The 5,439-nt window shown below is 37.3% G+C and overlaps 1 protein-coding gene across 5 annotated transcripts in view; it reads right to left on the bottom strand.

Moving 5' to 3' along the window:
- Positions 1–70: 70 nt before the first annotated feature.
- The window catches only part of LOC149749144 (uncharacterized), a 164,423-nt gene continuing 159,054 nt past the window's right edge, over positions 71–5,439 (bottom strand). For all 5 annotated transcript variants that reach the window (XM_089911855.1, XM_089911861.1, XM_089911856.1 and 2 more), the window contains one exon: positions 71–179. The gene's annotated coding sequence lies outside the window, so the exon portion shown is untranslated. The remainder of the gene's footprint in view (positions 180–5,439) is intronic.

Here is a 5,439-nt window from a genome sequence, read left to right as displayed (position 1 = left end):
AGGGTACCTGGGAGTGATGGAAACCCACAAGTGGTAGGAAGTACTGCTCTTCACAGACAGGGACATGAAACTGGAAACTCTTCAGTTCTTTCTGCAAACACAGGAAAAAGCTTGATTGCTGATCTCTGACATAAGGAGGATCAAGGCCTCTCCAAAGATTTGACAATGAGCAGGTCTTCCTATAATGACAATGAATGGAATGACAGGGATCTTCCTCTGAGGGATCCACAGAACTCAGAGGTACAATCTTTCTTCAGGAACAAAAGAATTCAGAATTTCCTCCCAGGCCAACTGCCAGGCCCAGAATCAAGAACCATCCTAAACATCCAGCCCCTGGAAAGGTCAGAGTGTTCCCACACACCCTGCAGTCTAAGCACCTGTTTCTCTATAGAGACAGAGTTGATAGTTGGATTAGAGTTGAGAGTGGATGTGTCAGGCCACCATATCATCAGAATTCTGATCACTCTGAGGCAGATGGAAGAGATGAAAACAAAGGAGACAGGTAAGATAGATGGAAACAGGGCTTCCCTCGTGGCGCAGTGGTTGAGAGTCCGCCTGCCGATGCAGGGGACACGGGTTCGTGCCCCGGGTCTGGGAAGATCCCACATGCCGCGGAGCGGCTGGGCCCGTGAGCCATGGCCACTGAGCCTGCGTGTCCGGAGCCTGTGCTTCACAACGGGAGAGGCCACAGCAGTGAGAGGTCCGCGTACCGCAAAAAAAAAAAAAAAAAAAAAAAGATAGATGGAAACAGCCAATATTATTTGATTTATGCCTTATCACTCTCCACAAAAGATTTAATATGACTTAATGGCAGAGTATGAAATAAAACAGCAAAATGTAAATAGAGATTAAAAATAAGAACCAAGCAAAACATAACTTAGAAGAGGAGATCTAGACAAGGAAAAACAAAATAAGTAACTCTGACCTTGAGCTGGATTAATGGACAGATAAGCCAGGAGGTTGCTTGGGACACTGATGTCTAATGAATAATAAAACATCACTGGGAAAAAGTCACACAACGTAAATTGGTCCCACTCCCATTAAAGTAGACAGAATGGAATTAAAATTCAAAACACCCCTTACTGTGCTACTTTATCTCTTTTTTTCCTTCCAGTTTTACTGAGATATAATTGACATACAGCACTGTAAGGTATACAGCATAATAATTTGACTTACATACATCATGAAATTATTCCACAATAAGTTTAGCAAACATCCATCATCTCATATAGATACAAAATGAAAGAAAAAGAAAACAAATTTTTTCTTGTGATGAGAACTCTTGGGATTTACTCTCTTAACAACTTTCATGTATAACACACAGCAATGTTAGTTATATTTATCATGCTATACGTTACATCCCTAGTACTTATTTATCTTAAAGCTGGAAGTTCATACCTTTTGACTGCTTATATCCAATTTCCCTTCCTCCAACCCCTCACCTCTGGTAACCACAAATATGATCTCTTTACTACTTTATCTTTTGAATATTTTCCCCCTACCCATATATAATTTTAGTGAGTTAGATGTCAGCAAAGTGAGCTAAGGTTCTAAAAACAACTAAAGCCAGACATAGGTCTGCTTATGAGGGTGAGTAGTTCAGTTTACTAAAGTAAAAAACTGTACTTCTAAGAAGTTGTCTTGGAACTCTATAGCATCTACAAGTTAAAAATATTATAACAGGAAAATGCAAAGATAAGAACTAGATAAATAGAAAATAGTTTGACAAATATTTTAGATAGTATTAATGCCTACCTCCTATATTGTGCTTTGAAGATACTGTATGTTTTACAAATTGAAGGTTTATGGCAACTCTGCACAGTCACAGATGATGGTTAGCATCTTTCAGCGATAAAGTATTTTTTAATTAAGGTATGTAATTGTTTTTTAGTCATAATGCTACTGTACACTTAGGAGGCTGCTGTATAGTGTTAACATAACTTTTATATTCACCAGGAAATGAAAAAACTCATCTGACTGGCTTTATTGCAATATTCACTTCATTGCGGTGGTCTGGAACTGAACCTGCAATATTTCCATGGGATGTCTGTATATGATTCTGCCCGTCATAACTTCTTAGAAAAAAGTTTCTCCTCACCTCCACTGTATAAAAGTTTAAAATATATTTTTAAAATTTCTGTCTGAAAAAGATCAAGTTTTTAACTGCCTATCAAATTCTACATCTCAGTGTGGCCTTACATGTAGCCCATTCACTAATAAACCTTTTTTTTTTTTTGCATTACGTGGGCCTCTCATTGCTGCAGCCTCTCCCGTTGCGGAGCACAGGCTCCGGACGCGCAGGCTCAGCAGCCATGGCTCACGGGCCTAGCCACTCCACAGCATGTGCGATCTTCCCGGACAGGGGCACGAACCCGTGTCCCCTGCATCGGCAGGCAGACTCCCAACCACTGCGCCACCAGGGAAGCCCCACTAATAAACCTTTTTAAAGCAGTTCTTCTAACCCAGTTTTACCTTTTTCCAGAAAAGAGAATCTTGACTATAATAATAATGTATGATCTACCTCATTCAAGTACCTATCTATAAAAATACCTAGATTTTTAAATTCATATCATTTGAAGGAAAAAATGGCTTAATTGAGAACTACTAATCATGTTCTTCGAAATGAAGAAACTGTACTTATTAAAATACAGTTAACTTGAACTTTCTCTAAATAATTCTACAATTTTACCCTGAATTGACATATACAACTTTCTCTAAATAAATCTACAATTTTATCCTGATATTAACGAAAAGTTCCTTCTCAATAAGAAATTAATCTCCCTTACCCAGCCTGGCCAGGAGAACAGACTCTGTGTTGGTCTCGTCTGGATTTATCATCTTCCAAATTCTACTAGTAACCTTGTAATTTAAGCCTGTAATACATTTAACATATTATTCTGAGACTCTGCAAAAGCACAAGGTTCACTGAAATGAACAAAACTTTAATAACTGCTTTTGGTGGATGACAACTTTCTCTAATATGCTTTGTATTAATGGTCATTTCTTTCTGCAAACTTAGCTCTAAGCTCTTTGTTTCTTTTTACCATCATGATTATCCTTCTGTGTTTCTGTTCTCTACTCTGGGTGGAGCCAAGAGCTCCTATGGTAAAAAGAGACATATCTCTATTGGGGTCCAAGCAGAAAACAACTAACCCAGAGGGCACAGAAAACCTGCAGTGTCACTACTTTTGAAACACATTTGAGGAGCTCCATTTGCTGCAATATCTCAAAGCTGTTATTGTTGAATAATTTAATACCCCAAATCGCATGGGCTGCATACAGAGCTGCACACCACAAGCACTGTTTCATGTTTATAGAATAATATTTAAAGTCCTTTCTCACAGCCTCCCTCATTTGATGGCTGACACAACCCTGGGAAACAGGTAAATAAGACATAATTATTACAATTTTATAACTGAGGAATATGAGAGTCTTAAATCTGTAAGTGATGGCAAAAATCATAGCCCCTAAAGTCAGATTCTAATTCCAGTGCATTCACTTGGTGTGAGCTCTTCATCCATTCATCTTAGTTTCCTCCAATCTCTTAAACCAGTTGTGAGGATTAAATGGGATCAGGGATGAAAAGCACTGGTATGCTAATGGCATTTTACTACTCGATGTCCAATAAATAGCATGAATCTCCCTTTTTCCCTTCCTCAGAGATCTGGGTCTGACCACTCAGCCAATAAATGGCAAAATTCAGAAGAGAATCCAACTTTCTGACTCCTGAGCAAGTAGAAAAATATCAGCTCAGGGCCCACAAGTCCCTTGGAAAATTATGCTTTATGACTTGTCCATAATGTGAAAATTTCTCTCCAGATCCAAGTTTTGTGCAGCCTGTCACTTAATTTGGAAGCTCTTTAAGAATACAAAACTGAGAATATCAGATTAGGGTATAAAAGTGGTATTTATTTAGAAGGAGAAAAGAAGTCACAACAAATTATAAGTTTTAAAAAGCCTAAATTTCTCTTTCTGATTTTTGTTGTTAGTGTATAGGAATGCCAGAGATTTCTGTGCATTAATTTTGTATCCTGCAACCTTACCAAATTCATTGATTAGTTCTAGTAGTTTTCTGGTGGCATCTTTAGGATTTTCTATGTTTAGTATCATGTCATCTGCAAACAGTGACCGTTTTACTTCTTCTTTTCCAATTTTTTATTTCTTTTTCTTCTGTGATTGCCATGGCTAGGACTTCCAAAACTATGTTGAATACAAGTGGCAAGAGTGGACATACTTGTCTTGTTACTGATCTTAGTGGAAATGCTTTCAGTTTCTCACCACTAAGTATGATGTTTGCTGTGGGTTTGTCATATATGGCCTTTATTATGTTGAGGGAGGTTCCCTTTATGCCTATTTTCCGCATCTGTTGAGATGATCATATGGTTTTTATTCCTTAATTTGTTAATATGGTGTATCACATTGATTGATTTGCATATATTGAAGAACCCTTGCATCCCTGGGATAAATCCCCCAATACCATTTACCACTGCAACAAAAAGAATAAAATATCTAGGAATAAACCTACCTAAGGAGGCAAAAGACTTGTATTCAGAAAACTATAAAACACTGATAAAAGAAATCAAAGACGACATAAACAGATGGAGAAATATAACATGTTCTTGGATTGGAAGAATCAATATTGTTTAAATGACTATACTGCCCAAAGCAATCTACAGATTCAATGCAATCCCTATCAAACTACCAATGGCATTTTTCACAGAATTAGAACCAAAAATTTTACAAGTAATATGGAAATGCAAAAGATCCCGAGTAGCCAAAGCAATCTTGAGAAAAAAAAAAAAAAAACGGAGCTGGAGGAATCAGGCTCCCTGACTTCAAACTATACTGCAAAGCTACACAGTAAGTAAGACAGTATGGTTGGTACTGGCACAGTAACAGAAATATAGATCAACAGTACAGGATAGAAAGCCCAGAGATAAACCCACACACATATGGTCACCTAATTTATGACAAAGGAGGCTAGAACATACAATGGAGAAAAGATAGCCTCTTCATTAAGTGGTGCTGGAAAACTGGACAGCTACATGTAAAAGAATGAAATTAGAACATTCCCTAACACCATACACAAAAATAAACTTAAAATGGATTAAAGACCTAAATGTAAGACCAGACACTATAAAACTCTTAGAGGAAAACACAGGAAAAACACTCTTTGACATAAACCACAGCAAGATCTTTTTTGACCCACCTCCAAGAGTAATGGAAATAAAAACAAAAATAAACAAATGGGACCTAATGAAACTTCAAAGCTTTTGCACATCAAAGGAAACCATAAACAAGACAAAAAGACAACCCTCAGAATGGGAGAAAATATTTGCAAATGAAACAATGGACAAAGGATTAATCTCCAAAATATACAAACAGCTCATGGAGCTCAATATCAAAAAAACAAACAATTCAATTAAAAAATGGGCAGAA

This window comes from Delphinapterus leucas, chromosome 5 (genome assembly GCF_059928025.1).
Source record: "Delphinapterus leucas isolate spDelLeu-1000000601 "Yukka" chromosome 5, BTC_Dleu_Yukka2, whole genome shotgun sequence".
NCBI classification, from domain to species: domain Eukaryota; kingdom Metazoa; phylum Chordata; class Mammalia; order Artiodactyla; family Monodontidae; genus Delphinapterus; species Delphinapterus leucas.
The sequence above is the reverse complement of the archived record's forward strand: the minus strand, read 5'-3'. Positions and strand labels throughout refer to the sequence as shown.